Source organism: Teleopsis dalmanni, chromosome X (assembly GCF_002237135.1).
Source record: "Teleopsis dalmanni isolate 2A chromosome X, ASM223713v2, whole genome shotgun sequence".
In the NCBI taxonomy this organism is placed as follows: Eukaryota; Metazoa; Arthropoda; class Insecta; order Diptera; family Diopsidae; genus Teleopsis; species Teleopsis dalmanni.
The window spans coordinates 53,873,717-53,886,685 of record NC_051848.1 but is presented as its reverse complement, the minus strand read 5'-3'; the positions used below and the strand labels follow the sequence as shown (position 1 = coordinate 53,886,685).

At 32.8% G+C, this 12,969-nt stretch overlaps 1 long non-coding RNA gene across 1 annotated transcript; it reads right to left on the bottom strand.

Annotated features, from left to right (window-relative positions):
* Positions 1 to 1,814: 1,814 nt before the first annotated feature.
* On the bottom strand, positions 1,815 to 12,609 carry LOC119662143. Its single transcript, XR_005250710.1, has 3 exons — positions 12,536 to 12,609; positions 1,950 to 2,627; positions 1,815 to 1,891 (listed from the first exon to the last, which is right to left on the bottom strand). It is a non-coding gene; the product is annotated as an uncharacterized LOC119662143 (long non-coding RNA).
* Between the last annotated feature and the right edge of the window lie 360 nt (positions 12,610 to 12,969).

Sequence of the window (12,969 nt, the reverse complement as noted above, 5' to 3'; positions counted from 1 at the left end):
TTATACCGTACTCCTACAAAAATATTCTCGGGATATCCATTTGCCTTGGAATCGCTTGAATACATTTTTAATATATTCAGAACAGTACATTGGATTCAATATCTATAAATTTCTCAATTAAAATATAATCGAACCAAGATAATTAACTGTGTAGATGATTCTCGTAATTGCCACTATCCAAAGATTCGATTCAAAGAAGGTTTCTCATGTGTCAGTGCCCATCTTTAGCCAGAAAAAGATCAAAAATCTTGGGGGCCCCTTTTCTGACCGATCTGACTGAGCTGTTATCCTACAATGTGAGGGACCTGGCCAGATTCATAAAACTGTCGGGTTGGTTTTCCTTCACCTAATGAGGAAGTCGTTGCCTCTCTGTTGGGCGTTGGTCGTATACTAATTACCTTATCTATATATGAACGTCGCTTTTTCCATGTGGTACCACATGGTACATGGTATTTGTGTTCAAGTGGGCTTTCTTGGTAAACAAGGCCGCCACTCCAACCAACCAACCAAGAAGCTTGCAAATTTTGTAAAATACTTCCATTTTAACTACACATGTCCTGTCATTTTTCAGTTACAGATTGTTTGTACAATTTCTTAATACTTCCAATTGATTCTTTCACTAACATTTCAAGAAGTTTTTGAATTTGAATTAGTAGTTTTATGAGTGCTACTGATCGATGAGACTATATATCCAATCTACATAGCCTATTATGCCACTCTTCATCATAATCTGTTTCAGACGAATTCATTCACTTGCTGTGTATCACAACACTTGCTTCAAAATCGTTGCTAGAAGATGATGGGCGTCGGTCTACACTGGAATAATGGTTTGGTGCTTTGTATATGCATCTTTCGAACACAATAATGTTATCTGATATATTAAATTTAAAGCTGAGCTTTAAACCTTCTGTACACTTTTAATGTTATTCTGCCATAATAATTATCATTACTTTGTTTTTTTTTTTAAAGACTAAGCAAAAGAAATATGTCAGACTGATGGTTTCTGTCGAATTGAAAATGGGGTAGTAGAGTGAAAATTAAAAATCCGAAAAGTGATTTTGGATTTAAATACCCATTAGTTTGTTTCTTCGTATATTGTATTTAAACTTTATGTTGAATGTTATGAGCTTTGTTAAATATACGACGCAGAATCGTATATTTACACACTCGCCTAAACTATTTTTTATTGCTGAACAAGTAGCATTTTAGTACAGTAACCCTATAGATGAAATGAGTCTTTGAGAATGTAGTAAGTCACATACATGTTGAAAACCGTCTCTGGGTCTGGATCTACAATTTGTTTATGCATCATAAACAGATTACTAAATTTTTTCGACTATTTATCATATATATGTATACTGAATTAAGCTAGATCAAAAATGTTTAGGTTTTCGTAGACAGTCGTAGTTCTTTTTAAAATAATCGAAACTCTGTAGATAATACAGTCACTTGACTTTATAATTTTGGTATTATACGAGTAATATGTAGTCCAGCTTACTTCTTGAAACCACACTTCAAAGTCGACAACTAATTGATGCAAACTCTCGTCAAGATTACACCAATCGCTTGAAGGGTGACTACCATTTATTTGATTTTCTTTTTCTCTCTGCCATTATACATATGTATTATATTTGTCTGTTATATATATACTACTTTTTTTCATGCCTTTTCTTATTGTTTAACTTATTTGTTATGCAATTAATTAAATTTAAAATTATTTAAAACAAAAAATTATTTATTTCATTGATAAAACTTTTATATTGAAAACGTAGTTTAGTATAATAAAAGCTATACTAAAAAGACGAAAAAATTAAATAAAAGATCAATTTCTGGAGTACTTGAAAGAAGGTATTAAACGTTTACATTGAAGCCTTTTGGAATTTAGATAAAACTGAAAAAAAAAAATTTTAAACAGTTATGTTTTACCTATAATTTAAGAATATACCTACAGCGATATTCTTTGCTTCTTTTTTGTCTCACCTTATTATTTTATTTTAAGGTAGCAATGATCTAAAAAGAGTCCAGGACCCTGTTAGCTTAAGCGACAATGCGAGCGCTGTAAATGCAATTGCTAAGTCACTTCCACAACAAATATCATAAAAGATACTCAGCATTAAGCTGGTTTCTTCGTGGGTGCTGCAGAAATTGTAGAACTTTTGTACCAAAGGAAGCCAAATGTAATTGACAATCAATTCTGATAAATATATAATGAGCACGCGAAACAGAACGTTTACGAACTTCTGACCATTAACAGATATTGGATTACGAAATTTTATTTTAAGGCGGTCAAGAAAAAAAAGCATGGCTGCTAGTAGAACAGTAGAAGTGAACCATTCAGCTGGTATTTCGGTTCCATATCCAATTTTCCAAGTAAGCCATATATGCAAAAGTGTGCCGATTAGTGGTATCAAAAGAATTTCCATTGATCTCATACTGCGTAGTACTGGGGAATAAACCATATAGCAATTATCCATTTTTATCAAATCTTATTCACAGATACGACCAGAACTGATTTCAATAATTCTAAGCGACGTCTTCGATGTTAATTTGTTGTTTCTCAAACTCAATTATTTTTATCGATAATTTTTACAGCGACCTTACAGATTTATATACATTCGAAACGTCAACTGAAAAAAAATATGAAATTATTAAAAATTATTTATAAAATTATTTAAAAAAATTTTTGAAGGGAAATTGATTGATTGCTATATGTAAATATATGTATTCACAAATACATGTATTTTATATTTAAAAACCTACACAATTTAAAAATTATAAAACATTTGCAAAAGATACTGACATAATATTTTTTCTGTAAGTTGTTAGCACTAGCGAAGAATTACTCCCCTAGACATTAAAGTCGCATCCAGGCAGATCAACGGTGATACACAAAATGTGAACACGTCTACTTGTTGGGATGCGCTTCCATTGAAGCATTGCAACAATAGTACAATCGCCCCTTAGAAGTTCAGTAAGCACAGGAACACAAGTTTGCTGAAATCTAAAAACTCTTTTGTTCTTCTCTTATCTACTCTAGATCACTGACTCTTAGTAACTTTACAGTCTATACGATAATTCTATAAGTCATATAGAATTCTATATACGCCATTCCATAAATGACTTATAACTTGTACTGTGTCGAGAGTTAATGAATTTTCATATCTTAACCACTTGGAGCCTGTAAGTTTTTTTGTGACACCATAACTCTGAGTGAAAACTCATAATGGTAGTAGTTTAAGTATCAGATTTTTTGCTTTTCTGAGCAGTTAAGTACCTTAAGCTATCAAACCGTTACTAACCTATGGTATGTATACAACAATCATTAGACCCTTTTCGTGGTAGTCGTTAAATTTGAAATGCATAACAATGAATTTTCTATCTAATGACTACCACGAGAAGGGTCTCACGATCGTTGTACACATACCATAAGTTATTTAAGTTTGTAATCCCCTTGTATATCAGTTTACAAACATTGTAAGCAACCACTCTCTTCATACCATAGCTTTTACTCAGCATATATAGTATATATATAGTATATAGCATAATATATAATATAGCCTGGATTATATTGATTATATAGAGATGTGGCCAAGTTAAATGTGTAACACTACAATTAAATATCATTTCACGATTTTAGTTATTTATTGAAACATCTTTTGGATCTTTTGCGACAATGCCATTATCCTATCAATTGTTAAAAAAGTAGCAGTCAGTCTTGGCTATTTGTGGAAAAACACGATTAGTCATCGCTTCCAATTTGGCAAGCACGACTATTAAGCCTGGTACTTGCAGTCCAAACAAATTATACACCAACTATAAACTAGTTTAAATGGTGAATACTTGGCAATATTAGAAGAAGCCTTGTACGGTCAGCTTAACTTCGATAAATTAACAAAAATTTTTGTTATTGTCTTTTTATTTCTACTCAAAACCTTTTAACTTTTAAAACATTTTCTTTGGGTTGTATTTTTGTACTTAGAAAAGCATTACACGATATCATAGCTGTATAATAATGATATAATATTTTTGTACAAAAATTTCGTGAAAATGGATTCCTAGACATATTACAGTTATTTTTGATCTTAAAGGGTTACATGCATATTATACAAGTTTTACTTTAATAATTATGGCTTAAGTATCTGCATATGTGATGTCCTCTTTTTTTGCGCTTTGGCACTATTCTATGCTTTTTTTTTGTTCAAGTACTCGCTATTTATCACGCTATCTTACACAAAACTATTTGAAGGCACTTCCACAGGAAAAGTACCAGACATATACTGAGCCATTTTTATTTAATGAGTTTGTAATATAGCACGAATTATAAGATTGAGTTCACATTTACATATTCACATTAACATTGGAGTATTATATATTTACATATGACCTTAATTCTTAATAAATTTTAATTCATTATTAATTTTAGTTCATCACATTCTTAGACGTGGTCTTGTTTTAATAGCATATTAATGTGAAGATTTTAAAACTACACTACCTGCAAACAAAAAAGGTACAGGAATTTATTTTAATTACTTGTGGGTTATGATTATTTAAATGGATGGATTAAATGGATAAAACTCTTTTCAGACATTCGGAATTAAGAAGTAAAAGTTTAATAATCACAATTTTTTGAAGTCTACTAGGGATCATCCGTTAAGAATAAAAACTTTATCTCAGCACTAATTTATATAATAATAAGAGGATTAATCTGTTAGCGTCTAGTAAATATAATTTTAGTACATTTGCTCTCACCCATTAACATCAGTATAATTGAATCCTGTTTGCTTTTAGACATCATAATAGAGAGGAATATCTCTTAAATAGATAATCCTTTGATAATTTAACAGATAAGGACGTTCAATGTTTATGATACTATACCCATAAATAAAATAATTTTATTAGAATTTCGGAATATTTAGAACAAGTTTATAAGAATATTAGTATATTTATAAGGTCTGTCCAAAGAAAGGTAGACTAAGGCCCGGCATGCAAGCGAATATATTTCTGGTAAAATAATATTATATAGCGTATGTCTTTGGTATAGCTACGCAAAATTGTCGATGTACTGCTAAATGAATCATGCGTTGTTATTTAACGTTTTTTTTGGGAGGAATCAGTGTTTTATGCTACAATCAAGTTTGAGAGATTACCGTCAGACTCCATAATTAATATAAATTGGAAGAAATATTTTGATATATGACACATAGAGAGGACACGTCATAAGTAGACCAAGAATTTGGGTAATTAATAACAAAGTAGCCTTATAGTAATTATAATAACAACAGAAAACTACAAGTAAAACTGTTTTTCAATTTCTCTGTTCTAGTACATTACCTGGTCAAGTTACTCTATTATGCAAGTAGATTTAAGTTGGATTTCTAGTATAATTTTAGTATAAAATTAAAAATTATATACAGGTAATGATAGATATCAGTAGTAGTCCCTCTCAAAAAAACCACTGTTTATGTAGATCCTAAAATTTGATCCATTATTACAAATGGAGACTCTAGAGTGGATATATGCTTTTTAGTGTGAAACAATAATAGGGTAGACAAAAAACATTTCTCTTTGATCCATTGCTACGACACATAGCTTTGGAAAAAGTCAGTAACCGATCGGCATACTGTTTAAAATATATTAAGTACGGCGTCCTATAAGTACGACAGTAGTATTAGATAGTGAAGGGCGACGAAGACTAAACAGTTGCTTCGATCCATTCCTTTCCTTTTTAGTGGCTTACATGCCATTTGATATGTGTGCTCTATTTATTGTCTTTTGTCTACATTTTTAACGTATTCTGTAAATATAGTCAATTTAACTGCAATAAAGAGATTCTCAAAATAATTGAATCTGATGTTATAAAAGTAGTCAATTTGTTGACTTTATAATTGCCAAGAATAGTGTTTTGAAATGGTAGCCGTATTAGATTAACTGTTAAATGCGCCAATATTTCACGCAAAGTTAAACGGCTTTAAGAAACAACTTTTTTTTTTAAAACGGAGTTAAGTTCGAAAGCCCAGTCACTAGGATATTTCAAACGCCCTAAAAACTTCTCTTGTCCGGACGGAAAGCTCTTTTAGGAATCACCAGTAGGTAATACGTCTGAAGGTGTCCTGAGCAAAAGGTTCAACCATTAATCTGATGTTCATGTCAGTAACCGTCCATTTGTTTGTGGAAGCATTTCTTCCCGCCGTTGAAGTTGTTCAGCAGCTCTTAATTCTCTCATCAGAGTGGAAATAGCTGAATCTACCATCTGTCAGTTATTAGCTAAACTTAGCATAAGGGCACCAAGTTGCCGGTGGATACTGGCTGGCATAACTCCGCTTCTAATTTCGCACTTAAGTGTCCGAATTTTGGACAAGTGAACAGCTCAAATTCTGCATTCTCTTCTAATTCTGGCTAATTCAGACAACAGAGATGCTGTACTACGTGATATCTGTACAGGTAGGCCTTGAAATAGCTTTAATCTGATAGAGTTTGGTTGTTTTAAGAAACAAATATCGTAACCATTATATTGTAATCGTCAAGTGGGAACGACGGTCATAAAATGTGTAAATGTTCCTATGGAATATTACTATAGTACGAAGACATTTCCTTGCAAAATGGATAGGAGAAACTACTGCCAGGAAGACACTACAATGTTCACCTAGTCGAAAGCGTAGCTTTGGGTTGAGCTTCTGATAAAATTTAATGAAACTTAACTGAAATCGTATTACTATTCTCTAAGTTTTCTCCTTTAAAGATGTAAGCAGAGCTTTATGCCCGCCAACTTGTTTAAAAATTTTCTACTAACGATTAAATTGGCGGGTATAACATATAATCGATATATCAAAGGATGATCACATCATATTTTATTATTCGAAAACATTTAGTTTTGTTGTCAGAAGTTCTAAAGAAATCTAGAAAGACACATGAAATCAGAAAGCAGTTCGAAATCTGTTCTCAAATTAAAAATTCGATTTACATTTATTGGAGGAAAATAAATAATATTTTTAATGAAGTAATGTGTTTTATTTCAAAAAGAAACTATTTAAAAGTTAGAAGGTTTTGAATAGGAATTGAAATACAACAACAAACATTTTTTAGTTAATTTATTGAAGTTAAGCTAACCATACAACGCTGTGTCGAGTATTCCCAAGTATTTATCATCAGTGGTCAATTATTATTGTTAGGGGATGTAGCACTGCGACCGTCGGGTCTATTGTGCCCCTTCTGGGCTTAGAGTAGGTCCTTAAGCCCTGTTGCGTCAATAAAAGTAGTATAGAATCTACTTTACAGAGTTTTATTGCCTCTTCCGTAAGAATATACATTCCTAGGAGCCTGTTTCGTATGTGCATTAGCGCAGGGCATTCTAACAGCACATGTGTGGCCGACTCCTCATTCTCTTCACAGAATCTACGGTTTGCATTGTAAGTATACCCAGTTTTGTAAGGTGGTGTTTTAGTCTACAATGCCCTGTTAGGAGTATTGATCAGTGGTCAATACTCAAAACAGCTTTGTGTGGTCAGCCAAACTTCAAGAAATTAACTAAAAAATTTTTTTATTGTTGTCTTTTCGTTTTATTTGAACCCCTCTAGCCATATTTTTGTTGGAGTCAAGAGTTTGGTTTGTGTTATAATTAGTCTAATTTTTAGGGTTTTAATTTAAGTAATTTAGACAAGATATTTATATATTAGTCACGCGTATAAAAGAACTGGCTCCATCACAGCTAAAAACATATACCTACAGTGTTATGCGAGTAGTTGATTATGGACTATATAGGTATTATATATTTTGGATGGTTTATATTACTTCAGACATATTTCCACTTTCACATTTCTTACAATTTGCAACTCTAATTTATTTGAAACAAAATTTTCTGTTAAGCAGTGTACATCAGACTACGTGGAATATTCTAGTGCTTAACAGTGACACACTTTCACGTTCTACGTAACTCGTGTTGAAAGCAAAAAACTTAAATTTACTAAAAAATGCTAGAAATTGAAATTAAGAAAAAAAATTTATGTAAAACAAGTGCAACACATACCAGAGCGTGTGTCTCACTCGTGGTTATTAACGAATAAATTGAGGCTGATGTGAAAACTTCAGGTAATTAAAAGGGAAAAGGCTTTGAACGTGAGCGGAAAAGTGCGCACAACTCAGTCACTTTCAAGCTGAATTTGAATTAATTAAACAGGCTGCAGATTTCATTAAATAGTAAAAACACTCCTACTCCCACTCCCACTTCCACTCTCACTCCCACTCCCACCCTTCAACACCTAACATCATTGTAGAATTCAAGCATATAAGTTTCAGTTTATGTCTGTATGTAATTATGCAAAACATCTTCCGTAAGAGGCGTAAATCACAGGCTCAGTACTCATTTCGAATAACAGTGAAATTACAACAAACACCTGAGGAGTTACGGCTGAAGACATCACTAAAACACTAGTCAAGTTATTCTACAATCATGAACTCATTTCACATGCTCCCCTCGAAAGAGGGATGGATGGACGTGAAACGTGGAAATATGCTCAACACCGTGTACTTTGTGCGACCTACTCTTCTACTTTTCACGCGACCTTCTATGATACGTGATGGCGGCGCAATTGACAGACGCACTTTTAAAATAATTTCCATGATAATGAGATGCTATTTTAAAGGATGTTGTAACGTTGTCATTGTTGTTGTTGTTGTAATTGAAATCGCGTAAAATAGGTCTACATTGCGTTGGCGTTTGGTGGGTGCGATAGGTGTGGGTTTAAATGTATTTAATGGGCGTTTTATATTAGATGTGCTTCATGCCTTAACGCAATTTCTACTTTAATAATGAAGTGGAAAAACTAGTCTGTATCGAAAACTGCACTTAAAATACATTTTGTCTGTTCCATACTATATTCAATATCACGGAGAGAACTTCGAAATATTTTGCATTCAGATGTTGCAATGGTTGCGGGAGATATTGATGTCTGAGATACCTATTTTGTTGAAAATAGTCCGATCAAAGATCCCTAGTCAATTTAAATATACTTTTAATTTAGTGAGATGATTCTGATTGAGACCATTATAAGATTGTATAAGTACTTATATCTTTTTAGAAAGCGACCAAGCAACAGATTATTATTATTATTATTGTTAGGGAATGTAGCACTGCGATAGATGGGTCTATTGTGCTTCCTTGTGGGTTTAGACCAGGTCTCTAAGCTCTATTACGTCAATAAAAAGTAGTATAGAATCTACTTTACAGAGTTTTATTGCCTCTTCCGTAAGAATATACATTCCCAGGAGTCTATTCCTTATGTGCATTAGCGCAGGGCATTCTAACATCACATGTGTGGCCGACTCCTCATTCTCTTCATAGAATCTACAGTTTGCACCCGTAAGTATGTCCAGTCTTGTAAGTAACAGATTAGGTAATGATGCAATTTTAATTTAATAATAGATAGTGATAGGAGCAACTACTCACAACTAATTATTAGAATTTCAGCCCTCTTCAGCCCTCCGACCGTTAGGTCGGAAGTTTCTGTTTTCTTGTCAAATTAAGCTGTCTTCAATAATAAGAATTTGGGTTTCTCTTTAGTTAGGGTTAAAAAGTAAAACATAAAACAATCATAGTAGCAGAACCCTATTCCACGGGAGCCAATACCTCTTTAATTTTCTATTCAATTCTATTCTAGTGAAAACATAAAGAGATATCAGGTATGGGATCCTGTTCTACGGGAGCCAATACCGCTTTAATTTACTATTCAATTCTATTCTAGTGACAACACAGAGATATTTGGTATACGATATTAGGTTATAAGCTTATTTTGAGATACTCCAATGTTCATTTCGTGTATTTAATTTCTGTTTTGATAGTAACGCTGTATATAAGTCCAATATCAGTATTAGAAATTATACGTGGCCAGAAAACGTGGTAAAGGATTCAGAGACACTTATTTAAATATGTTAGCAGTTTTCGGTAGATGTAATCTATGACTTACTAAGTAGAGTAGGACTGGCTTATGTTTATTTAATACTTGCAGATATATTGGTTTTACCCTTTCTGTTTTCAGTGTTGAGTATCTTGAGATACTCAAATATAACCTCTTTGGTGTCATCAGCTATGGTTAGAGTGTGATTGTACTTGACTGCAATTCGTATTAGTTTTTTTTTAACACTTCAGCATTCTCAGACAAAAGAGAAAAGTTTTATTCTGACTTCTTCCAATGTGTGGGTTAGTTAACATGGATCATCCACGTTATCTTAAGCAGAAAGATTCAAGAATGGTAGCCATTGGATCCATCTGTATTTTCAATACTAGTTCTCTTTAGGAGAGCGTCGAAAACAACTATGAATGAGAATGATGAAAGTACACAACCTTAATGAATAATTTTTGATATTGTCTAAGTAGTATCTTCAGTTGTGGCTTACTTAATTTCTTGTTCAGTTGGAAAACTTTATCACGTTTTAGTTAACCCTTCACACCCATTATTTATTAGAAAGTTTTCTTTCGTAGTATATTTTGAATACGATAATGGCCTACATTATATCGCATTTGACATATTTTCTATTTAATTCGTTTACATTAAATATATTGTTAAATTTTATTGGTGCATGGTTATTTAATAATAAAACTTTAAGAACTATTAGAAATCTATATTCTTTCGTATTGTTGAAGTTTGTCCCATGTCACTTCTAAGTATTCATCTCATCGTCTACTAACTAAGATTTTTAACATTCTCTATCCATTTAAATCATTTTTTCATAAAATCTTCCAATTTTAATCTACCACCGCAATTACTGTCAGTTTAGGTGATGGAATGCTGATGAAATTACTTACGAGGAAATACAAAGGAGCACACATTCAAAATGACTTCAAGTGACTCAAAGTGAAAGTGACTGGCAATCAACAATGTTGTTGCGACAAGGAAGTGACGACGTTGACAAAACTGAAGTGAATAACGTCAAATAGCAATAAAACGACAACATCGTTAGTCTCTGACGTGATTTTATGAGTATTTAACATTCAATGTCTACTTAAGCACAATTAATTTTCAATTCCCTACACCACTAGACAAATGACACTTAAACTTCAATAACGTGTTGGAAATTTTACGACAGCCTCATTGTCATCATAGTATACTGCCACTTTTTTCTACAATAATGATATCAGTCTGATTTCCATAAGCTAATAGGTCACTTTATAGTGGAAGAACATAACTGATTTGAAGGACAAATATTTCAACGCAGTTTGTTTTTCTTTTTCAGGTATCACAATTTGATCTCTGAGACTGTTTAAGCATACTGACTTATTGAATAATACAATATATTAGAATTAAATGTAATATAATTACAATTGAGCTGTCTGGAGCTGTAGTAATAGAATTCCTTCCTTCCTTCAGGCTAAAGTTTAGAATATTCTCCTGGAGGCATGCCTGTTAAAATAGGCGACTACAACTCATTAGCTATCATTCTGTATTGTCTTGGAATAGTACTAGTAGCATATGGATTACTTTTGTGACACGTGACTATAGTTATGTATCCGGTAACACGGGATCCTTTTACTCACCGTGTAGGCTTAACGTGGTGACCCGTTATGACGGTTTAATACAACGTTGTTCTAAACACATTTATCATTTAAAGTATGAAGACATTCGAAAACTTCCTCCGAAGGAGCTGGTTCGATTCCTCGAGATACTAAATATTTAAATACAAAGGGCTGCACAATAGATCAAACTGGTCGCAGTACATAATGGTCTTAGCCTAACCTGAAACTCCCAAAAAACTCCCATTCCAAACACACTTATCAAGCTGTATGCACACCTCTTAAAAAAAATTCCGTTAGTACTTATAATAATTATATATTTTTATATTACTTTATACTTGTTGAGGAGAGAGAGATTCATATAAACTTCTACTGTTCTTTGAGTTACATTACCCGGTTGAAAAAATGCAACTCAAAACGCATATTAAGATATGAGTTATTCTTTTACAAATCGAACACCCTTTTGACCTCATCATCTCCGATTTAGCTGAAATTTTTTTCATGAACTCTTTTCATGAAATAAGAAGAAAAGATTTTCAAGTTTTTTTCAGCCAAATCGGAGGTAATGAGCTCATTTTTTTTCCAAAATCCGTCCGATTTGTGAAGGAAGACTCATATGCACTTCGTGAAACAGTTTCCACTGGTACTTATTTAGTTACAACTTTCTAGTGGTTAAGGAAGTTTCTTCTGTTCTTTGGGTCGCATAACTCTGTTGAGTATGTTAAATGTAAATGTGACTATATGCAGCGTGGTTTGAGTATCACAAAACTCCATTGCGGAGTCAATCCCGTGTTCTGGTACCAATGGAATTTATTTTAAGGGACGCATAGTTTTATCCGTGTGTTTAGAATACTGTGGTGTAAAGACCAACAGCCAGGAGCCACGTAAAATAATTAGAACACTTGTACATAGTTAAGAAAAAGTATAAGACTGTTAAGATAATGTTATGGACTCATGATCAGTCTATATGGTGTCTGCTACAGGTTTATTCTTAAACATAATATATTCCATAAAAATAAATTGAATATTTACCGATTTCACGTAACGTACTCGACCGTTCCTTACACGTTTGATAAGATATTTCCTTTCCTTCCGTCTTACGATTATTTTTCTAATTTCAGTTTTTTCTTTTTGAAAATAATTAAAAACAAAAACTTTGACAACTTAAAACATTTTATTTTCGTTAATGTAAACGTAATTTTTTTTTTTTTTTTTTTTTTTTTTTTTGTATTGTTGTCTTTTTAATAAATACAAGACTCGACAACTTGCCAACCAGCGGAACTGAGTAACAACAATGCATGTTACGAGCACAAGGATAAGGGCTAAGGAATTTATTGTTTGGTGCTTTCCTGCTGCTGATTCCTTTAAACGCTTTCCCAAAACAATGTGCGGTTGTGTGTGCGTGAGTGACGGCATTTACAGGGATGACAAACAGGTAAACAGGGATGTGAGTGAAGCGTGTGGCG